General features: G+C 39.2%; 1 protein-coding gene across 2 annotated transcripts in view; it reads right to left on the bottom strand.

Moving 5' to 3' along the window:
• lsamp (limbic system associated membrane protein) overlaps window positions 1–25,757 on the bottom strand; it is a 687,086-nt gene that overhangs the window by 191,988 nt on the left and 469,341 nt on the right. The gene's annotated exons all lie outside the window — the stretch shown is intronic.

Raw genomic sequence — 25,757 nt, 5'->3', positions numbered from 1 at the left:
CACCTAAGGGGGTGCCAACCAAAAAAGCACTTAAGCATGTTTTTGCCGGGGGGCTTTTGTGCATTATGCATGTTTTTGCAACCCAAGAGGGTAGTGTAGAGTATTTTGCCACCCAAGAGGGAACTTTCACACAAGTTTAGGTTCTAGAGCGGAGAATTCTCACAATTTTCAATAATTAGGCTAGGGGGCGACTGGCTTCATTCGTTTTAACAGTTTCATTGTAGTAGTTAAGTAAAACACAGGTCATCATCAACACTGTGTATTTTACTCTGAAAGTCAACCAGATATTTTGATGTTGGTTCTGTGCCCAACTCTCTGCCCAATTCAATCTTCTCTGAGCAAAATGTTGCATAGGCATCCATCAAAAATATAATTCATTGCATTCATAGAAACAGGAAGGAGCCAATGGAAGTAAACAATTTGATTTGAATTGAAACCATTGACTGTATAATTAATGGACGTAGTCTCCCTGACAATACCCGTCTGTTTCTGAAACAGATTTTTGAAAGAAACTGGCTATCACGGCCATATTTGAAGTGGTGGGGGCTTCGAGTAAAGCTCAGTGGTGTTTTCTCCCAGAGGCCAAGGGAAGGCATGCTTCCTCTCTTTATTTCAGACTGTAGCTGTGATCTAATGAAAATACTCCTTTTAACAGTTTCGATAATTGTTCTGTGTTTTGTCACTGTCATCTCTTCCTTATTTCTCTCCTCTACTTACTGAGCATCTTACGATGTGTAAAACAGCAGCCTCATAAATCTTATGTGGCAAATAAGTGGTAAAAAATTTGATATTGCTCACTGTTGTCTGCAAGGAGACCAAGCCGAGTTGGTGTCCCTTGGTGAAAAAAAACAAGAATGATTAACCAATTAGATGAGGCTGCGGTCATGACACTGCTCACCTGTGATTAGCCAAGACTGTGTCAAAGGAAGCCAGCCTGTCTTTGGCCTCAAACCAATCAAATTACAGAATCGTCATCTTCAAGCCACTGAATGAAATCAGGGAGGTTAGCACATTAGCAGTGTGCATGAAGCATTTGAGTGGGTGGTTGAGTAAATTAATAAGATATTTCAGCTAAGTCTAGAGGACAATGAACATGTGTGAATGAGTGACTGAGGGTGTGAGTGGTGTGTGTCGGTGTTCAAAGTGTTGGTTGCATAACAAGCATGTGTAAGTAAAATGCCGCTCTCTAGACACTGTTAACAGGTCATTCCATTACATGAAGTCTCCACTCTCTAAAAAAAACATACAGATTAGATGCTTTGTCTCACTTGGCTTCCTTAAAAAAATCCCCACGCCACGCCACTGGTAAAGCTAAAGGGTGCCTGTCAGTCACATGAACTGAGCTGTGCCACTGATTGGGCAAGCTCACAATCCTAATATTCTCTGAACTGCTGAGTTAAAGAAAAATTAACCATGCGTACAATGTGTGGTGATAGCGAAATGAGCGATTCAGACAGGAAATGTTTTTCGAACCAGCCTGTAAATAGGTTAATTTCTGCTGTGAAAACAGTTATTTTTTGTAAATTTTGAGTGTTTGACTTGCTCTGGTACTTTTGGAGGCAGCCTCGAGTGGACACTCAAGAAACAGCAGATTTTCGCACTTCCATTGTGTCATATTTTTACACAGGGGGTTGATTGAAACCCTAGACCAGTCACAGATCTCGTAGAGTTTAAGTAGCTAGAAGTAAGCAGTAAGTTAGTAAGTTAGAAGTAACTTTGAGTAATAAAGAGACATACTGCTTTATGCACACTACAACAATTTCTGTGTGACAAAAAGCAGAGTTTCAAACCAATAAAACCCTCTGCCTGTGATGCAACAGAGCTTTACACTGCAGCACTGTGCAGTCCTGCAATTTATATGGCAGTGAAAACACAGCATCAGTCATCAGGGAAAAATATCTAACTCTACATTCTAGTAGTGTCACACTGGTCCCAATACGGAGATGAGATATGCTCGATATGTGACGTTTTTAAATGCCAAGGTCAGACGGTATGCTCTTTGAATCTCATCATTTATGGGTCTGAAATATATCCGTAGCAAAAATCTCCAGATTCTAAGGTGTTTTTTGTGCTGTGCACAGGAAGAAACACTCATAAGAGCTGCATTTTGAAAGGAACGCTTTAAGAGGAGTTTTCAGCTCCTTTTATCTGCAAGGAGAAGAAACTTTTAACAGCTTAAAAACCCTGAAAGCCATGAATAAAATCCTGGAAGGAAAAGTTCAAGAGATGAAGAAGCCTATTCAGCTACAGTTATCGCCAATCTTATACTAGGTACTAACACTGTAGTGGTAATTCTTTGGTATTCAGTGCGGTTGCAGCTTTGACAGCAAATGAAGCTTGAAATATTACTGCAGAAAGGTAAAAACCAAACTGTGACCTGTGGAGATATTTGCATAACGTCTTCAATTTGTGTTCAAATCGGACGCTTCAAACCAATTAAGGGTTTGTTTTGTGTTATCCCTGTTGCTGTGGCTACAGAGTCAAATGAAAGAAAATAGGTAGACCAGAATTAAAAGCCAAATTATTTCTCCAGCTCAATTTCTATCCAGCTCAAATTATGTGCCATTAGTCTTAGTTTTAATACATTTTTTTTGTGGCTGCTTGGAAAAACTAAATCTACGAACATGTTTTTTTTAAGTCATCTAAATGAAATACAGGCTCTGCAATTTAAGGCCGTTTTTTTCCCCCAATATGCTGGTAAATAAAGCCTGTAGATCTGAAAGAGAAAGAGACAAATGTTTCAGAGGCCAAAGATGGATTGCAGAGGCGGTGAAACAGCGACAAATGATGAATGTTTATCCAGGTCATTTGCATGTGAAAGGTGGCTCTGGAATGTGTCACCAAGTCTTATGTATGTGCTTGTTAGCATGTATGTGTGCTACTTAAGATAACATTGGTCCGTGGGATGCTAATCTGTGTTTAAGTGGGGGCAATATAAGGTTAACTTCACATGACGTCTAATGTGTGTGGTGTATCTGATCAGAGGAAAAGCCTTTCCTCTATCACGAGCAGGCTGTGTGTTTCCGCCGAAGCACTTAAGTCATTAATCATTTCAGCTCAAACAGTGTCAGGAAGAAGCAGCGACTGCACACTCGCCAAAGTGTACTGTTATTTTTACCAAGAACACTCTGAGCTGTCTTTGCAAGGATCTGCATCCAGTTCTTATGAGAGAACTTATGAAAGAAGAGTGGAGCAAGCTAACCAAATCAACATTTTGGAGCCACATTGTTTCGAGGGAAAACTCAGATGTGATAAAGTGGCTCAGTCTGAGACGTGATTGGAACTACAAGTCTTGAAACTCTTTTTGATTTATGAGGCTTCTCCCTGAGCCAGTTTGGTGGCGTTCAGTGAAAGAGGGTAAAATTCAGACTGTGCTTCAGGGTCGCATCTAGACATTTGGTCCTGTAGCTTAATATTCAAGTTGACACTCACAATCTGACTTTACTTTTGAACTGAACAAAACAATAACATGTGTTGACAGCATCTACCAAACCACTTTTGTCATCCAAACAGATTTAACCCTCTACATTTTTCCTCCTGCGAACCTAAAGCATTGCAACAGCAAGTTTTTGCACAAGTCAACTTCACCCTGAGATCACATGAGTTCATGCATTGCTTCCTCAGGCACACAATAATCATACCATGGTGTAGTGTGTGATGCAACGTTATTTTTAAGCCTCTTAATGTGTGCATTTTTCAGATTAGAGAAAAACTTTTGTGGAGTTTTTTTTTTTATGTGTGATGCAATTCCAAATTTCACGGGATCTCTAAAACACCTGTGCTTTGATGTTGCTTTAGTTTGAATGTCTGACTCTGAGGTGACCCCAAGGCCATTGCATTACACTTTACGCATGGAGTACTCATTATAATCACACTTATTAATTCATTCAGTGATCCCACATGCATTACAGTGAAGAGTTGTGTCACCCCCATGTTCCAGCTATTACATAGTAGAGGTTATACCTCACAAAATAAATGTCAGCACTCATAAATCTGAATAGATTTTCCTCATCCCTCTGTGTTGGTGGTGCAAATGGACCTTACCAAACTTGGTGCGGGGATCACAGTTTTCTGAATCTCCTCAAACATCAGGCTAATATTTCTTTGTTTAGTCATTTGTCTGTTCCTGAGTTTTCCTTTCATTTTTTTTTTCCCTTGAGCAAATGACTTTAAGCTGATTAACACTGCCCGTGGAAGCAGTCTATGTTGGTTTTCACACTTTATTTTAGCAAGCATATAATCAGGTTGGCTCACTCACATTGTGGGTGTGAGCAGCTCAGCTCAGGTGCCGTCTCACACAGCAGCTCCAAAAATAAGACTGTAGAGAATTATAAAAAAAAAAAAAAAAAAAAAAAAAAAAAAAAGGTGCAACTTCATTTTACTTGTTTATTTGCCTTTGCTTTCTATATATATATATATATATATATATATATATATATATATATATATATATATATATATATATATATATATATATATATATATATATATATATATATATATATATATATATATATACATAAGAAAAGTAAACGATACCCAATTCACAATGGTCAGCAGGAGAACACTGTAAAATAGGTACAAGTGATAGATGAAGCAAATTAGCAGCACCACAGCAGCGGATATGAGAACTGCGTGTCTGTGCAAACTGTAGCAGCAGCTCAGTCATGTAACTCTCTTGCAATATTATTTACTTTATCATGAACACTGTTTCACTTGTATCTATACCTTTTTCCAGTTGATTGACAAGAACTTTGTAATCATGTTTGGAAAGTTGCTATATAAATGAAGGTTATCAAAACCATTGTGATGTACTATAATTAACATTGACAGTGTGAAGCAGACGTTGCAGTTGGAACACCAATGCCTTGCAGAACACCTTTTTATAGCAGTGGATGAATTTGAATAGCTTAGTTTGCATTTATATTGATGTGTCCAAAATTTGCATGCTGGTTTGGACCACCTGTTTGTTCTATAAACACATTTTTATTTTCTTTTTTTACTTCTGGAAGTCACTTGTTTGTAATATCAGATAACATCATGAGTCAAATTTATCACTGTACATTGTCAAGCATACAATGATAAAGCACAAACAGAGTCTCAGTGACATCAGCCATTTGTTTCTGAGGCAGAGTTTGGAAGCTTATTAACAGCAACCACCATACTGATAATTCTGACTCAACCTTACTTTCCAACTACCTAACACAAAGCAAATTGGTGGGTTTTAAGTAGGCCTGTTTTGTACATGTTTATCTACAGTGTGCTAATCAGGCCCTCAAGTCAAACATGCCCCACAGTATGCAGAATTCTTCACCTTGATGTCTTCAAACTTAGAAGAAACAGTGTCCCCCACATCGTATTGGCAGTGAATAAAGTGTTGGGGACAAATTTTTGTTTGTACCATGCTGTCATGTCTATTTTTGCTATTAAGGTGGGCTTTCTGAAATTTTGTGACTTTGGGTGCTTTTGGAACCATCTTCATGTGAATTCTTAAACCACATCTTTTAGCACTTCCACATCAGCTTTGTGTCTTTGCCATCCAGGGATCTTCAACCATTTTTTTTCCCACCCTGAAATTATCACGTTTTTATTTATTTTTACTTTTCAGTTTTATTTTTTTTTCAGTTTCTTTTCATGAAGTCATGCCACCTTCCCTTTTTGCTGTTGATTTTTTTCCCTCTCAAGAAATCCATGTGAAGGCGAAAGAAGTTTTTACAGCCTCAGACTGCTCTTTATGCCTTATATCTTGAAAATCTTGTCAACATTACACAGTGACTTGACCTTTACACATCATGTTCTGCCTCCTGAGACATATGGATCCCCAGTGCCAAAAAGAAAACTTGAGAATGTGAGGGACATGTGTATGGACATTACACATATGTTCATAAACCATCCCCAACTTGAAATTGAACTGAAACGTCTGGTCCTGAAGATTTGAGCAGAGTGAAGAATTTCCTGTCATCTGAAGTGAATCATTCAAAGGTCATAGCAGCCTCAAATTGAAGCCTGTGAACTGAGGTACTTTTGGGGAGGCGGTGATATTTACCCTAACATGCTTGGAAATATCAGCTTCTAAAGAGTATGTCAGCTGTGACGTTTTATTCTACAGTTGAGCATTTGGGAGGTAATATTTTAAGTTTTGATGGCAAACAAAAGAATCTAAATTGGCTGCTTTTCCTTTTCTCTCAGGAAATTTGAAGTCACGTGTAGAGCTTGTTCTATTATTAAGGCAAGTTTAGAAACTTCATTTGTGAATTTACATCATTTCAGAAGCTTTTTTTTTCTCAAAATGAATCCAATAAATGGAATTCACCAATGGTTGGTTGAAGACTTGACAATTTTTTATTTTAGTTCAACTCAATCAGTAATTCCAAAACCATCTTGTGACAATTACACAAAACAATTTATATTCACGTCATGATGATTACTCGACCAACACACCCTCCCAGCTGCAGCTACCTTACACCAATGCTGCACTCACTTCATTTGCTGTATCACCACACAAGTGCCCACCTGTTGAAACTTTGGGGCTTAGATTAGTTATTCCTGAATTTTATACATGTTTGTATGTAAAGTTCTGCAAAGAGAGATGAGGTCCCTTCCTTTTTACTAATCTCTTGTGACGCCCTGCCGCTAACAACCTCCTTACTCCCGAAAGTTGCTAGATTTGTTGCCAGCTGCTTTTTTGAAAAAGAGTCACTAGAAGGAGCCTTTAAAGACATTAAATGATATATATATATATATATATATATATATATATATATATATATATATATATATATATATATATATATATATATATATATATATATATATAATATGATGAAGGTTTGCAGGAAAGATTGGTGGAAACAAGTTTTACATCAAGACAGCATGCACAGACAGAATGATGCAGCCCGACAGGAAACAGAATTTCTACCCCTGTGAAAGCCAATGAAACTCCATTCAGTTTCAGCTTGTTTAATCTGATTGAGGTATTTATATGAAGAATTTTTATTCAGTTTAGGCTTCTAACCTACTTCTAATCTGAATATTAGGCTCCATGTAAACCCAGCTACTGACAGCAAGTTGTTCCACTAAAATACCAGTTAACTCAGGGAGGAAGAAAGACAATTGCTCTTGATGCAGACACCTACTGACCACTGACTAAGGTGCAAATCAGGCACCTGACTGGCAGCAATTTTTCATGGCGCAACCCAAAAACTCAGCTCTGCTGCTCATTCCACAAATGTATGCAACCCCACAAATGTGGCACCATTTATCATGACACAAACAGGGGTTCCAACACTACGTGATTTATTGCCAAGAAGCATTGTTACACAAAGAAATATTAGCCAAGCACAGATTGCCTTCCTAATCGTGATGAGTATTTGTTGGGTTCAGTATTATTAAGTGCAGTTGCCTAAAGCCATGGTTAGCCAATTAAAGCTATTTGTTGGGTAACACATAGTTTATTCCAATGATGGGGCACATCCAGCCGAAGTGAGTCTTGATTATGAACGTCTCTCAATTTCACATCTAATTTATGACTGAACCACATTAATCTATTCCAGAATGAAAGGTCATGTCAATACTGGCAGCTAAATGTGAACTTCACTTGGTAAATGCCATTTGTGTTTCCCAATCAATAAGTTTGAAGATACTTCTTATGAAAACTGTTAGGTAAAATGCATCCAGTACAGAGAACAAGAGGCTCAAATTTTCTTAGATGGTCATGTCCTGGTAACTTTATGTACCGCCTGTTGTGCTGAACGAGAAGCATAGTATGACTGCTGGCATATGGACCGACTCCTCCTCAAAGAGGTCATTTAGAGTTCCAGTGCTTTCCACACTGCCTGGCCAAAGGTTGCATTTAACTGCCTTGTTAGTGTGTTTTGTTGCACAAAGACAAGACAGCAAAGCTAAAGGAACAGCAAGACACCACTTCTGTAGTCTGCCAGGGCTTGTATCTTTGGACTCAATGAACTGTTTGCACAGTAGCAGATCAACTTGAGTGTTCTATGAAAAGGATTCTGGAAAGGGACTTCTCTGCAGTCGGTGCTGGCAGAAAACTAATGGCCAAATCAGAGCGCTCAAGTCAGAAATCCATCCAATGCCATGGGGAGTAACTGAATAGAGCAAGCAGGGAGTGTATTCTTTGAACTGGTCTGGCAGCTTGTTAAGCTTTCCTCATAAACAAACTGAAACACACCTTACACAAAGACATGGTCATTTCTTGCTCAGGATTTCAAACTTTGTTTATCATTAAAAGGCAAAGTTTAACTCCTGGATATACCCTTAAAACTGCCTTCTGTCCACAGTAGTCTGAGATGAAACTATGCTGCAGCTGATGACTGTGAGTCAAAGTGCATCATCGAGTGAGTCTTCAAAGTATGTGAATCTCTAAACAGCTGGACTCACTGCTTACATCTGGTAATGCTGTTGGCTGCAAGCCTTCCCTTTTCTGTCCACTCTAGCAGCAAAGAGAATATTAGACGCCAGTCAGAAAATGTATTTTTACTTTCCTACAGAACATGAAGCGAAGCAACACTTGAAAGAGAACTACAGTTGGCCTTTGCTGTTCTTCACTGCACTGTTACAGAAATACATGAGGCCCTTGGAAGAGAAACTAAAACTACCTTAAGACTTTTTTTTTCCTGGTTATTAGCACATCTGTACTTTTAGTTCATGCAACTTTGGCCAAGTAGGGAGGAAACTTAAAAGACCAAACTTGTATAAACTTTAGAGAAAAACTTCTTTGTACGGCTGAACACTTAAATATAAAAATCAAATATTTTCACTTCATATATGGTATAGATTACTGGTTTATATCAACATTAAAAAATGGCTGATAGTTTCTACAACAGCTATTAGTCTTAACATGATATTTAAAGCTCGAGTTAAGTCCGGAATTAGCACTTTCATATTTTTGGACCAAAGGCCAAATTCAGGCTAAAAACGTTACTTGCTATAAGGGGCTAAGAATTATCAAAAGAGACACTGCGGTACTCATTTTGAGTGATCTACAGTTAGAAAATTGAAGAACTGATTTTTTTTGTAGGACAATGAAAGCATTTACTGTTGTTTCTCAACAGAGGTGATCAGCGTTAGAACTTATCTATAAAAAAAAAAAAAAAGAAAAAAAAAGTTTCAAATTGATGGAAAATATCCAACATTGTGTCTGAAAATTATAAATAAATTCAAGGAAACACCTTTAGGATAATTCAAATTCATTTAAGGGTTCCACTATGCAAAATTATAAAATAATAATAATAATAATATCTGCCAAATAAAATGATTGGGGCCAATTTTTTACTTTGTCCAGTTAATATCAATCAGGGAAGTGTTAGTTCACATCAACAACTGTCATGTTCATGTCTCAAGGCATCCCCCAGGGCTCAGTATTTGGTCCTCTTTTATTAATTCTTGATGTGCTTACCCTCAGTGAAATTACATTCAAACAGTTTTCATTTTCACATCATTTCCAAATCTCCACCTCATTCTTTACTCCTTCACCCATCATCACACTGACAGGCTGCCTCCCTAAAATAAAAACTTGGATGCAAACCAACTTCCATCAGTAAACCTGTCAAAAACTGGACATCATTACCATCGGCTAGAAATCCCTCAACAAAAACATTCAAAACTTTTTTGCCACAACTGACAATGCCACTCAGGCTCCTCAACCCACATATGCAACCTTGGTGTTATTTGAGACTTTTACTTCACACTTAAACAGCATATTAATTTCACCAGAACTAAACTTTTTCAACAAAAATAGACATGTCTTATGATGCAAACTTTTTACATGATGATGAAGATGAGGATTATGATGATAATGTTTATTATTATTACTATTATTATTATTATTATTATTATTATTGTTGTTGTTGTTGTTGTTGTTGTTGTTGTTGTTGTTGCTGTTGTTGTTGTTGTTGTTGTTATAAAAGATTATCTCACCCTTTATTCTCAAACTTTTGGTGGTTGTGATATAAACATCCTGAATAAACCCCATGGATGCAAAAAGAAAAGGTAACCTGGGTGATTGAGGAAACTAAAGTCTGCAAGGAAATCAATTTTAGCACCAAGATGAGATAAAAAGTGACATGGGCAAACTACTACTTATTATCACAGTTAAGACATTTTTGTGTGTTGAGTTAATTTTTTGATTGCATTTTGCGTTTTTCCAGTGAAAATCACTGACATTTGTAATGTAGTGTTTAAGACACACACAAATTCCTCTATAATTAGACATAATTGTCTTGATATTGAATAGATATCATTTTTACCTTTTTCAGCCCTAAATGCAGATGGGAACCTGAATAACACATGGCTTTTTTTTTCTTCTTTTAATTTTTTTTTGTGTAAGTTTTTTTATGGTGTTTATGAACATGACGGACTGCCAGGGTTTCTACAAAGCTTGCTTCTGTCACGTTTCAAACAGTAGCGCTACACAACTATAAATAAATACATTACAGTGGTCTGCCCACTGTAAATCATATTGAACCATGAATAGTTAATAGACTGTATTAATACTGCCCTTCCTTTAGTCTTCTGGCCTCTGAAAGCCCTCTTACTTCAGATACCACATCTCCCTCCTACATATTTAGACTGATGGAGGCGGTTCCCATGTTAAGCGCCCTCCAGTATTGACTGATCCCTTTCACAACCATTCACTCAGCCTTTGGGGTCAGTTTTGAGGTTAAGTGTCTTGCCCAAGGACACATTGACAGAGAATGTCTGCAAAGGCACATGGATGACACAACTCCACATATTCACTATGAGATAATGGAACAGAAGGATCATAAAAAATGTTCTTTCAGGAGCAAAGACAGTGATTGCCTCTGAGCGAGGTAGGGGAGAAACTGCTCTCCATCTGTGTGTTAGCATAAAAAAGAGCTCAGTTTGAGTCTATAACACAAAAAAAGTTATGTTATTTTTTATTATATTTAATATGTTTAATCTAACAAATGGCACTGCAGTTGCACAGCAAGTTCTGTGGGGGCTCTATATTAAAGGGTCCTTTTTAACGGTATGTGACATTAAGGTTGGTGTTGACCGGCTCCACAGGATCATGTAACTCTTCAAAGCCTGGTATACACTCAAGGAAAAAAGAAATGCAACACTATGCTTTGGGAGTTTTTTGGGGGGCAGAATAATTTTATATTGGAGATCTGCCAGTTTTATATGAACCACACATCCATTTCTAATACTCAGGCCAACTCATTAGGCATTTACACATTTACGAGTCCAATAACACAACCAAACAATAGAGCACCCCCCAAACCAAATGTAACAGAAATTGCATGATACTGTCAATAGTTCACGTGACCCCCGTTGGCATCCTGGACAGCGGTTATTCATGGCCTCATGGACAGCAGTAGTGTCTGAGTCAATCATGTGGAATTGCTGCCCATTCTTCCACCAGTGCCTCCCTCAGCTGCTGCTGAGTTTCAGGGGGATGTTCACGTCAGCGGACACACAAACTAAGCAAATCCCAGACATTTTCAATGGGATTCAAGTCTGGACTGATGGCTTGCCAAGGCAGGATATGAACGTCATTCTCCTCCAGAAAGTTTGTGCACACACAGGCCACATAGAGTTGCGCAATTTGGTCAAGAAAAGGTAGCACCACAGGCCACAGGATCTCATCCTGATCATGGAGACCATTAAGGTTTCCTTTGATGAAAACCAGGTCTGCCTGGTGATGGCTGCCCAAACCATGACACTGGTTCACTTGGCCCACACAAGGTTTGGCATACCTCTCCCGACATCTTGGCCATCTGCTCTGAAGCACTGGCACCTTTTCTAGTTGCTGAACACGACCTCTACAAAGTCCAACGACGATATACAGCGCACCATTCAACCCGAGCTCTGCAATGTTGGGGGGTAAGTACTGATCCAACATATGGCCCATATGGTCGGATACTGTCAGCACAAAGGCCATTACAGATGGTTCTGGCCTGTGGTGTGTTCCAATGGTGTCAGCTGCGGACCTGATGGTGGACTGGAACCTGTCACAGAGATGTACCAGGTTAGCGCGGTCTTGTGTAGCGGTCTTTGCACTGGGTGTTTTTGGCTTTATTCTGGTACCCTTTTATAGAGAAGGCTTGAGCACAGTTGACCAGTGGTAAAACTCAACTTTGAGTTTCAAACATGAGTTTGTGTGCATAAACAAACCTGAAATGCACTTTTTATTGTCCTCACAATCAGTCAAGCAGGACCAAAAGATCTGTTCACCTGTCTTCAGTCTAATTTGGAGTGAAATCATGATGCTAAGCCATTTTTCCAAATGCACCCGTATTTCCTAGGAATTATCGAAAATTAAAATGTCGCATTTATATTTTCCTTGAGTGTATTGACCCAAAAAGAGTGTAGACCTCAGCCAAAATCAGTATTACCCACATGCAGTAGATCAAGTTGTATCAGGTGAAAGCAGGTGCAGTTTTGGTTTCTGTACTCCTCATTTTTATTCTCTGCTTCAACTTATGAATGCCAAATATTCACAGTGGCTTCGCTGCTTCATAATGTGTCCTTGACCACAGGATATTCTGCTTCTTTTGGCAGAGTGATTTTGTAGTGGGTCACTACAAAAAAAAGTGTAAAGCTGAATTCCAAGTGATAATAACTTTATCCAGTAAAGTTAGTGGTGCATCAGATTTGAAGCTTGAGACACAGACGGCATTGGGAACACCAGCAGGTCTTTTTTTCTACACTTGCATAACAAACTTAGATGAATGAAGATGGAGTTGGAAACTGTTTGATTCCCTTTAAGTATGAGAGCATCAAAGGGGAAAACTCAACGACACATCTCACAGCTGTTCAAATAAAACTTGTGGTAGTCATCCACACCCTTATCACTATTTTGATCACAGCAACTTCAAGGCAAACCAAACACCATCACAGCGACCCGTGGAGTCTCATCTCGAGTGTTGATCCTCATCGACACACTGCTGGCATGGGGTGTCTTTTGATGTGACTCTGGGTGTGTAAGTTCAGATTTAAAGCCGTCTGCCAGCCCTGGCTTTGGCTTGGTGGCACCCTGCCAGGATGTAACCACGAGTCGCAAGGACTGATTCATCAGTGTGGGACACCGCCTGATGGTTGTAATCTCCTCTTAAGCACAATCTCACTAGGTCTATTCATTTAAAGAAACTCATTCTAACTAAGAGCTGACAGGTTTGGTTCCTCTGACAGTGTGATAAAAGAAAAATATAAGATTGTTGAGACTGATAATAACTAATGTTGTTGGAGAGTGTAGAAATGATGCCAGAGATTTAAGCCAGGGCGGTTTATCTACGAGTGAAATGTAGCAGATTTGTTGGTGGTTGGAATAAAACAGGGGGAACATTTGAATGAGTTGTTGAAAGTTACAACAGTCCATCAGTCAGTTAGACAAAATGCGGGAACAGTGCTTCTTGAACCCTCATCCTGACTTTGATTTATAATTGTAACACGTGATGCACTGGGAGAAACCACAGCTAAAACAACACACAGAAAAAACAAAAACTGATCTAAATAAGCAAAAGAACAGTTTTGTTTGTATGTTTTTTTCCCTGTATGAGTCACCTCTTAATATTAAGAATATTACCCACATTACATTCTAGTTGGCTCCACCCCTTTCCTGGGATGTAGCGGGATGCTAGCTGCTCAATTACTGCAGATGGGATCATTTTTGCCATTTACTCTTGATACATTAAAGAAGACAGAAAGTCCAACATAAACACCAATGTCAGTCATGACTTTAGCTATAAAGGCTGTATATAACATTTTCAGCACTTCACTCAGCTGTTGGAGAATAATTTCATTTTAGCACTGATTTCAGACACAATCCAATTGTTTGCTTTTGCCCTGTAGTGCAACAATCAGCTGTGAGTCCCGTCCTCAATTTTAGCAGATCATCATAAAGGCTGATAGATGTTTCAAACAAAGCTGGAATGACATTAACTGCTCACTTCACAATTATATTGGTCCAAATAATTTACAATTACCATATTCTGGCAAACACTCTGTTTATCTAAAAATGAATGCTGCGAGTCAAACTAAGGCAAAACAAAGGTGGAGTGACACCTCAGAGATGCAACTGACATACCTTATTTCATTATCCGTGTCTAACGGTGTTTGAGGCTGTGTTTGATCCAAATCGTCAGCCCAGTGACGCAAACTCTAAAATGAAAATGAACAAGATGCTCGCCTGAAAATATCTTGCTAATTTTACAAAATCTCTAAAGATTCTCAACTAGGAAGTCTCTTTCATCTGTCATCTTTTACATGTTTTCCATGGAAAGAAGCCACAAACAGTGCAGTGAAAGATAGCTAGCTAGCTGGCTGGCTAGTTCCCCGAGTGGTCTTTTTTTCTTTTTTTTTTTTTTCTTTTTTTTTTCACATCCTCACATCATCTCTGGGTTTTATCAAGTGATAAAAAGCTTTAACAATCAACACCCCCCACACACACTATAAACCCATTATTTGCACATATTTCTGTAAGCTTCATTTTGAAAAACTGTCAAAATTTCATTTTAATATTGACATATTTATTGTAAATAACGATTTCATAAGGTTCTTTTTCCTTTTTCTTTCTTGATTGTCACAACTAAAATATATAGCCCACTAACGTCAGTTGATTTTCACCCACCTGACTGTGGTTTTGTGATTTTCATTGTATTGCTAGTTTGAGTTGCGGGGTTCTTGGGTAGCTTCAGGCTGCTCACCAACCACAGGGAAGGTAGGTTTTTTTTAATCTATTTTATTTTATTTTTTTATTTTATTTTATTTTTTTAACGTGGTCAGGTGATGTTAAGCCAATGTTAGGAGTAAAATATATATGTATATTTTTAGTATTATTTATTTTTATAATTATTGTTTTAGCTTTCAGTGGACAAGGCTCACATGTCCAAGGAATGGGTGGACCAAAGAACAAGTTCCCAGTTCAGTTATTTTTTTTAAAGGAAGTTTTTTTCAGTGATTCTTTGATTTTTCAATTGTTTCAGGGCTTCACTCTTGGGTCTATCCATGATATCTTTTTTTTTCTTTCCCTTGTTTTGTGAAACGTTGTATTTGGGAAAGTAGAATAAATAATAAATAATGTTACATTAGTGTTCTAGGGTTAGTAGTTCACAATGCCATTCATCAATCAAACCTCAAGAAGTGTAAAAGTAAAAATGTGCAGTTCCTAAAAGCATCCATTTGAGTACAATGCAACAGCCAGGGATTTTTTTCTCCTTGACACCAGTGATGCTGTGCGTGTTCACCTGAAGGTTCAGTGGTTGCAGATTCTGCCTGAATACAAACTCTTCAAATATATCTCAGAAACACAGGGCACATTTCACTGAGGTCCAAGCAGAAAACGGCTTGTAAATTATTTATAATAAAACTCACTCCCTTGTAATTCTCCTAAGGACCAGGCTGCAAGTGATTGACTGTATGATTTAAAAAGTTTACATTGCCTGCAGGCTGCTCTGTGATCAGTTGACACAAGTTGTGCTGTGGTGTGCTCAGGGGCTTTGAGAAAATCAAACTAAAACATTTAATGAATCAAGGGTTGTCTGATATTTGTTTGTTTTATAAGTTAAGATTTTAGACAGTTTAACTGAGTACAACACCTAAGACCTCACTCACCCAGCCTCAAAGACAGAGATATACCAATGTTTCAACTTTGACCATGAACACTTTCTGCTGTGACTTGGCTTGAGACAGGAATCCAGATCAAACCTGTTCAATGCGCAACTCAATGTGCTTAAAAGTTTATAAATGAGCAATGAAATGGAGGACAGCTCAACATCAAAAGGTTCACTTTATAGAGTTTAACGCAACAATCAATAAAGGTTAATTATTTTTCTTGAGCATAGCATACATGCATACGTGGATTTGCTGCATTGCAGAGAAACATCCTAAACAAGAAAAGAGTATAATCAAACCAATTGTCTTGGAGCAAAATGGGTGTTCGTATACCATACTAAAACCCATCCAGTTCAACTATGGAGGACTTTCTAAACTCTGTTTGTTCATTTAATTGAACAATTTTGAATCTCTTGAGCTTCACCTCAAAACAAAAGTAAATGTATATACAAGCAAAGGGAGAAATGGGGACAGCAGAAAGAGTGCACTATCAAAGTTGACCTGCAGCCCTCCAAAGTAAACACAAAGAGCAATCTTCTCCCATGGAGAGGTGCAGGTGGGAATGGAGTCAGGTGGAAGCAGCCTAGCAATTATCTCTTGGGTACATCTCTGAGGTAAGTGACACACACACCATCTCTCAGCGTGTGGAAACTATTCCCTGGTGATTGCACAAGTTTGAGTTTGATGCCGCTGTCACCTTTCCCACACCGGGGTCCACTCTCAACTCCAACCTGAATTGCTTGTATTGCATGTACCTGTGTAGCCAGGAGAAGGAAAGCCTTTTATTCGGAGCTTATTATGCAGAGTGCACAGTCACCAGACGTTTCTGGCATTCACGTCCTCAGCTAATGAAGTGCCTTGTCAGGCTGTGTGCATGTGGATGTGTAGGGCGGTGTGTAGAGTGTCCCATCGTGGTATCACATTTGATAACGCTTGCACAAACCATTTGATTAGATGGTGTGTATGCCACAAAGCTACATACTCTCTGAAGCTTTTACAGAGGTCCACTGCGCCATTTAACTGCAGTGGTTGACGAGTGGGATTGAGGTGCAGGGGCCTGAACCATTTGTTTCAGAAGAAATTGGATGCAAATTCAGTTGCAACACAAACTTCATGCAGACACATGAAATCATATAAAGAGGATTAGTCTTTAAACTAGAAAAGCAATTTCTGAAGAAATTGCGCTGTGAATGCAGAATGCTGAAGCAGCTTGCGCTGAACTGCTAATGCAGAATGCTGAACATGGATGACTGAAGATATGTCTGAAAATGGCTGAATGAAGTCTTAAATAACTCGCGCTGAAATGCTAAAGCAGAAGCTGAACATGAATGACTGAAGATGTGTCTGAAAATGGTTGAATGAAGTCATGCAAAGCTTGCACTGAAATGCTAATGCAGAACGCTGAACATGAATGACTGAAGATGTGTCTTAAAATGGTTGAATGAAGTCTTGAAAAGCTTGTGCTCAACTGCTGATGCAGAATGCTGATCATGAATGACTGAGGATATGTCTGAAAATTGTTTAAAGAAGTCCTGTAAAAGCTTGCGCTCAACTGCTAATGCAGAATGCTGAATTAGCCTGCCATGAACTCTTGGATGAAAGGAAATGAATGGTCGAATAAATGGAATGGATGAAGAAATTTAAAGTTTAAATGGTTGCGTCTATTCAAAAATTAAAGGAATAATTCAAATTTTAAAGAACATTGATGGAAATAATGACCTGACTGAGGGTAAATGTAAGTCGGCTTTCTAAAACTCTGTTAAAATGAAATCCTGTGTGTCCTGTGTATGAGTTTTTTAACCATGTAAGCCTGTAGGCTGAGGCCCATCTGAAGCCAGATGTTGCCATGGTGATCATTGTTCACCAACTGCCATCAGAGAGCTGGTGGAGTCTGTTGATTCCCAACACATTCCCTTTGAAATCAGGGTGTAAAGGTGCTTGCAATTCTGACAAAAAGAATGATGATGAAGCATGAATCAGTGTAATCTAAATTTGGATTTAAAAGTTTGAATGGCTGAACCAATTCAGGAATTAAAGGAAGGAATTTAAATTTAAAGAAAAAAATCTAGGAAAATAAGGAGCTGGAAATGGGAGTCAAATGCTGTTAAAGTGTGATACTTTCTGCCCTGTGTGTGTGAGTGTGAGTGTGTGTGAGTGTCTGTGTGTGTGTGTGTTTGTGTGTGTGTGTGTGTGTGTGTGTGTGTGTGTGTGTGTGTGTGTGTTTGTGTGTGTGTGTGTGTGTGTGTGTGTGTGTGTGTGTGTGTGTGTGTGTGTGTGTGTGTGTGTGTGTGTGTGTGTGTTCAATCATGTCAACCTGTCTGCTGAGGCTTATCTGAAGCCAGATTTTACATTGGTGATCAATGATAAATTAACAGACACATGCTTGTCTTTGTCCCTGGATGTTTTGATGAGTTACTATAAACAGCTGCATGAGATCAAAGGTTTCCACGGAGACCAGCTCGTCAAGGGCAGCAGGTGCAGGTGCACAACTTTGCCCTTGTTACTGTAATCTTATGAAGATTTTGTGGCAAAGCAAGAGTCCGAATCTCCTGTCACCTTGCCAAAACCGTGAGGGCTAGAATAAAAATGAACACACCGTAGGAATCCTGAGACCCAGAGGAAGCTGTCCGTCTAAATTTCATGCATGAAGGTCAAGAAACGAATCCACGAGAGCGATAGATAGATGAGGGAAATTTTACTGATCTCTGAGAAAACCCCTCAGGAATTAACATGGAGGTATATGGGGATTTTTTTTAACTTCTCATGACAGTTGGCCATTTTGTGAAAAAGTGCTCCATCCTTTTGCTTTAAAAACCACTTTGTCAGAAGCAGGACAAGACTACTTACATGCTGAGGGTTTATTTGTGTTGATAGCTCAAACAATGTGGCCAAGAGAGCAGTTTACCCAGAAGTTTCTCGGGTCTTGTTTCCCCCTCTCCGTGCTCTGTCGTTTGAATCTCCCACTCTGAGCCAAAACATTCCGTCCAATACACACCAATGTTAAACGGCTCAAAGAGCTGAAATGCATCATGACCTTTGAAGGGTCATTGTGAAGAAACTATGAATGCTAGGAAACATTTGAAACCCACTGAATGAAGCCAAAAGATAGCTGAATATTTTAAAGTTTGAATGGAGTTTGTAGCTGAATGTATGACTGAATGAGGAGGGTTTGAAGCAGGCTGAGAAAATGTCCTGAAGGGAGAAAATTTTGAAAATTCCCCATTCATCTCTATGTGACCAAAATTTCGTAAATCGTCGAATATCTCGGAAATTATTCGTGAAAAGTTTCTGAAAAGTCATAGCCCCCTTGTCCCCACTGAAACACACGTTTTGAAGTTTGAACGGTGAAAATCGGTTGAAGTTTGCCTGAGTTTTAGCGGTCCAAAAAAGCGGGCGGAAGAATGAAGAAGAAGAAGAAGAAGAAGAAGAAGAATAAATTTTTTTGTCACAGAAGAACATATACTGTGAATGCATTGCTGCATTCACAGCAATGAAAATATGTGCTTCACTTATCTGAAGAACTGCAGTTACATAAAAAAGATGCAGCAAAAACAAAGTGTTTGACTTAAGTCAATGTCAAGAGTTGATTTTGAAGTTTAAGATCCAAATTTTCACATCAAAGTTTTACATGCAGCAGTGGTGACGTGTCTTTCCTAGAGTGAGGTTCACTCCTGGTCTCCTTGATCTGACTGAGTTATAAATTTGTGGGCCACTTCCCTAATACTTGCATGAAGAACAGACAGAGTTCAATGAAGAAGAGGAGATCCAACGGCAGCTTCAGTCCAACATCTTTATTTGAAGTTGACACAATGATGGCACACAGACAAAACCCTCCTCTCCTCTCTCCTAAACCTGATGTCCTAGCCCCCTTTATACTACTGGAGCGTCCCTGAATGCATGCAACTAACCATTTATGGTAAACAGACTCTGTGTCTGTAGCTTGTTTTTCTGTAACATGTAGTGGCCGGGCAGACCTTGGTCAAGACACCTTGGTCAAGACAGCTGTGGGCACTAAATCTTTCAATCCTGGTGAAATGAAGAGTCATCTCAAGTACACGGCTAGGGTAAACTTGTCAAAGGGTCAAAGGTTAGCTCCTGCAGGCCCCTGGACCTCTGCAGGCTGCTCTACAGCTCACTCTAAATGAATCCACTCAGAATGAATCCTCAACAGTGGTCTGAGTATTGGGGCAAAATAAACCACTTGGAATGTATAAAGTGTGCTTATATTGTCTTTATAGGCTTAGTTAGGTTCCCACTCCTCTTCTCTGATATTGACATAGTTGACAACCCAGAAAACATAATTTTTGGTTCATACTGAGGGGGACGACAAAACCAGTCGCCCCAATGCAGGAGAGCTGCTGTTTGCCCTTCTGGGTTCAAAACAAACCTAAAAGTCTGATTTTAGTGTTTAATTAACTCAACCTAAGCCTGATAGGGGGACACAGAGGCAACAAAAATGACAGAGTTGGACCACGTGTGAAATCCTAAAACTAAACATGCATGTGTGAATGCAGCATTTCAAATAATGGACTGAATCCATGGCAGCTCTGTTGATGTTCTGCTCCAGTGAACAATATCATCAACATTTTTATGTCCGTGCAGTCACTGGGAGATCATCAACTACATTCGTCCAAGGGCCAAATATTTTCTTTTTAGCAGACACTGTGAGGGCCAGATGCCAGGTAAAATTAATGAAATTAATATTGTATCTTAAATCATACAATATTATTTAATTAATTAGTTCTCTTATTGAACAATGATATTTTTTAATATCTGTCAATGTTAACAGGTTCAAATTAATTGTACTGCAACAAGCCACTAGGGGACCATTGCTGTACCTATGTGCCTCATTTGCAACATAACTGCTGCTGTGTTAGAATACAATCTAAGGGTTCACTACAACACAGAGCATGCATGCTTTAAGGAGTCATATCCCAAACAGTCAGAGGCCTGTCATAGAAAAATGAAAAAATCTACTTTGAAACTGCAATACTCCCATGCAAGACCCAAAAGTTGTTAACTAAACAAGAGAGGACAACAAGTGTGGATCTGCATCAAGGAAAAACACCCTGTTAGTAAAAATGAAGCCTATGTAGAAGTGCTAAAACTTGCTGTTCATCGAGAATCTGCTTGAGGCCGAAAAAAACGTAAGTCATGTACACACGCAGCCATAAAAAATGACTTTTACAGAATCAAAAAGCATAAAGCCTGGTTCAAAAACCGGCTTGGGTCTAAAACACTGATTCCACTATGGGCACACACTGTACCGTGAGTGAATTTTTGTCTAACTCGTGGTTTAGAAGTTATTAGTATCCTTTGATTGTCCAATCAGAGACACAGCTTAGGTCACGTGACTGCCTGGCGCCCTGTAGCTGTTAGAAAGGAAACTCAAAGCCAGCGTCATGGCCAATGTGGCTGCTTCTGCAGACTGGCTTCATTTCACTGTTTTAAGGAACAGACAGGTGATGTCACAGAGACTACGTCCATGTCTTACACAGTCTATGGTCTGCATTCAGCAAGTGTGTTGTAATCGTAAATTGAAGCCAGGCTATGGCACAAGCAATTTTTTTTTACATGGTATTTGTTTTGATTTAATATATACATAGATAAACAAACAAACAAATAAATAAATAAAACCTTTTTTTCTCCTCAGTAGGCTATTTTTCAAAAATATTCCTGGGGCCGGATGGAAAACATTGAGGGGCCAGATTTGGCTTGTGGGCCTCCTGTTGACACTCATTGGTCTCTTAGATACCCTGTGGCAGTCATTGCAGTTATCAAGAGTTACTGAGAAGAAAAGGCTAATCCAGTGTAAATTCAGCAAATTTTTCTTTAGTTTATAAATCCTGGGTCCTAGGACAAAATGTTTTACCACTCAAAGTCACCAATTAGCCATATTGGTTGTTTGTAGTTTTGTCAGCTACTCCAAACATTTTTTCAAAAGGTGTGTGTCTTCAAACTGATTCAGTTCGCCGATGAGAATGCAGAATCACAGTTGTGCTTTAAATCTGAAACTTTCACACAACACTCACTGATGGATGTGATATCCTGGCTCCTGACCAGAGTAGGATAATCTTACTGGGCCTTTCTCATAATGAACTTCTGCAGTTCCTGATAAATGGAGAACAAAACAAACATTCTTTCTCCGGACACGATGGCTGTAATTTTCTCATTGACATTTAATTAAAAGTGCCATGATTGTAATGAAAAGGCCTGTCTTGCACTTTTTATTGGAGCTTTCACACATTGTTAGTCTGATCTTCAGTTCACTGCGCTCTCAGCTGCATCATCACCTTTGATGATCTGGAGTACATGGAAACTGTGAAGCATCTTGCTAAATATGCTCTGATATCACTTAAAAGTGAGAAGGAAATGAAGCTTTGATGCGGTTTCAGTTAACAGCTTCAATACACAGCAACTGTCAAATATTAAACTGACATCACAGGGCAGATGGTTGTGGTTTTAAACTGGCGTGCATCAGGAAAAAATAAATAAAAATTTTCATGAATGCAGTGAGAATTATCGCTGGAAAACTTAATGCAGCTTGTCACAGGAGGAAGATATGGGTCATTTGTTTGTCGAGTGTGATTTTTTGTCATCTTATCATTGTCAGGTGTTCATCATGGATAGAGAAGGTAATTTCAAAACTTTAATTGTGATGATTTTCATCAATATAATTAAGTCTTGTCAGTCTTGTAGTAAATGTTGCTTGCTTTTCTGGATCATAAATAATGATTATGTGGAATTAAGTACGATAACACAGGAAAAAAGTATTGAACACTCTATGGAAAGGCTGTATACTTTGTCAAGGAAATGCACCATACCACCTGAAATCTGTCAGTAATTATTACTTGAACTTCCAATTAGTGCAAACCAACATCAGTTGGGCTAGAGAAAATTGATGGTCCTTGGATAAAAGGTTGTTTTTTCAAAAAGCAGTTAAATACGACACACCTCATGATGGGTAAAGGCAAAGAGCTCTCTGAAGACATTCACAACCTGATTGTTGCTCAGCATCAGAATGGAACTGGTTACAGACTTATATCAAAGCACCTGAATATTTCAGTCAGCACCGTTGGGGCCATTATTCACAAGTGGAAGAAGCACCACCTTACCATCAACAGGCCACACACAGGAGCTCCTTGAAGATTTCTGACCAGGGAGTCAGAAAAATAGTCAGAAGAGTACTCAACGAGCCAAGGACCACCCTGAAAGTGCTCCAGAAAGACTTGGAGGCAGCAGGTACAATTGTTGCAGAGAAAACAATAGGCAATGCAATCTACCGCCATGGCCTCTATGGAAGCTCAGCCCGCAAGAATCCATTCCTCAAGAAAAGGCATGTTGAAGCTTGTTTAAAGTTTGCTAAACAGCATCTTGATAAGCCTGTAGAATACTGGGAGAATGTTGTCTGGTCAGATGAGACCAAAATTGAACTTTTCGGCTGTCATACTACATACCATGTTTGGAGGAGAAATGGCTCTGCACATCACCCAAAAAACACTAAACCATCAGTGAAGTTTGGAGGTGGAAGCATTATGGCATGGGGTTGTTTCTCATCCATTGGCAAACTTCATATAATTGACAGAGCAATGAATGGAGCCATGTATGGGGAAATTCTTGATATGAATCTGCTTCCATCCACCAGGATGATGAAGACGAGACATGGCTGGACCTTCCAGCAGGACAACGATCCAAAGCACACGGCAAAGTTGACTCTCAAATGGTTTCAAAAAAAGAAACTCAATCTATTAGAATGGCCTAGTCAATCACCTGACTTCCATCCAATTGAACATTTGTGGAAAGAGCTAAAGAAAAGGGTTCACCAGAGGGCAGCAAAGTATATTCAAGATTTAAAGACAATCTGTGCAGAGGAATGGACCAAAATCCCACCTGAGCAGCGTGGGCGATTGGTTAAATCATACAAGAAGCTTCTGGAAGCTGTCGTTGCAAACAAAGGCTACTCCACTAAGTATTAGATGAGTCTCAGCGTGTTCAATACTTTTTTCCTGTGTTATCGTACTTAATTCCACATAATTGTTATTTATGGACCTGAACGTTGTGATTTTTGTGTGGATTATTTGAGTTAATACCAATGTCTGGTAGAAATTTAGTTTGAATTGCATCTTTGGAAATAAATGTGATGGCAAAAAAAGTTGACACATTCAATACTTATTTTCCCCACTGTAGAAGGATGAATTAAATTTTATTCTTTTTTATGACAAGTTTAAAAAAAAATCCCCACCAGAGTTTTATTTCCCTAGAATGATGATTTTCTTTCCCCCTACATTTTAAGAGATCCAGTCTACCTTCCTTTAGCTCTGAGGGGAAAAAAAGCATCAACTGATTTGGGCTGACTGACGCAAGACATCTTTGTAATGTTCAATTAAATTCTTTCTTTTGGACTATAAAAAAGACAATGAGAAATGACAGTAATCAGAAAAGCCACATTAGCCCCCAGAACGCCCACGTTTCTAGGGACACTCAATTATTGAAGCAGTCTTTAAAATAAACTCCCAGAATAGTTGACAGTATAATTTTCATGCCGTCTCGTGATTGCAGCACAGTTACATCATCCAATTTGTTTTATATCATATTTATTCCCTCGTCAAACCCACACTCCAAAACATATTCACAGTTGCCACCGGTGAGGTAAAATCCGTCTATCCTAAAGCGATGACAGAGCAGCTTCTGGCCAAGAAAGGGAGAAAGAGAGGAAAAAAAGCAGCTGCTGATTCTTTTTAAACAGCTTCCCAGGGAGAACTTGCATTTCTAAATAAGAGAGACTTCCAGAGGCAAAGAGAGATGTGCAGGCCTCATGTGCCAAACGTAGTGGGCATAAAACGGTGTTTACATTCGCATGTCTGCTCTGACACCTCCGAGGGAAGTTAAGCGGCTGTGGTCTCTAAAAATGAATGAGGTGCCCAAGGCTTGCTCCTGGATAACAGTGATCCCGAGGCTCACTGGTCGCGTCGCCGAACGAAGGCGTGTGCCAGTGCACATCACTGTTCGTCAGCGTGTTTCTGTGATGCGTTTCAGCACTCCGGGGCTTGTTAGTCTGTCAGCGCAGACAGGAACTTGAAAATGTCAGGATGTTTCCCAAAAGTACAACGAATATACGCTCGTGATTTCCCGGCAACTGAAAGCATGTAGAGAAATCATTAAACAGGAAATGTTGACAAGTGTACCATATGCCTTATGGGGCAGCAAGGGGTTTGTTTGTACAAATAAGAAGCTTGATGCAAGCAAAATAGCAGAGTATCTTGTTTAATTTGATGCAGCAACTTTGATGAAGATGTAGCCGCTGGATGTTCACAAGGGAACTGAACGGGTTTCAAAGCTTGGATGGATGCTTCAATACTTCCATCACCGGAGCATGGATTGCAAAACAGATGATCGAATGAATGGGAGGCAGATATTTACTGTCATTACTGTCACTGCCATGACAAATGAATGTTTGTCTTGTGTTTTCTTCATAGTGTGTGTACTGAAGGACTGTGTTGCAATGCTGCTTTGCAACACCTGGCAGACACGCTGCGGTGACAGCTGTTCATTCACCCATCATTTACATCTGACACAAGGTACATGAGCTGCAGCTAACACGACATTATTGCCACACTGATTGAGCAACAATCAGATCAGCAGTACAATGCTGCTTGTTATTTTTATGCTAGGTGATGCTGCTGACAGCACAGACTTAACAGGTGCTGGAAAAGAAATGGGGATTGTACACTGTATTTTGGGGATTATGTCACACTGCTTTTTCATTGTTTTGCAGGTCCGTCGGCTTAAATAATCGAGATGCTGTGTTACTGGATACTTTTATGGAAAAAAAAACCCTGCTACATTTATTTATAATATTGATCAGAAAATATCTCCAACCCTGACTGCACTGCACGCCGACAGCAGCTCTGCATCTCCGTCTTGGACACCCTTCCATCTCCTAGTGTTTAACACCTGATAATTTGATTAAGAGAAATAAAAGTTTACTCACGACTTCTCTTCTCTCAGTAATAGACAGTTTTTTAGGATTTGAGTCACATACCAGTGTCAAAACTCCCATAATTTATCAAAAGTGAGGACGTTTATCCAGTGGAGCTCATTGAAGCTCTCACTTTACTGGTCTAACAGGCGACACTCTGAGTTGAGAACGGGAAGGGGCA

The sequence above is a fragment of the Halichoeres trimaculatus genome, unplaced genomic scaffold (genome assembly GCF_033239565.1).
Source record: "Halichoeres trimaculatus isolate MK-OKI-2021-1 unplaced genomic scaffold, fHalTri1.1 fHalTri1_scaffold_9, whole genome shotgun sequence".
Classification (NCBI taxonomy): domain Eukaryota; kingdom Metazoa; phylum Chordata; class Actinopteri; order Labriformes; family Labridae; genus Halichoeres; species Halichoeres trimaculatus.
This window is presented reverse-complemented; position numbering and strand designations above follow the sequence as displayed.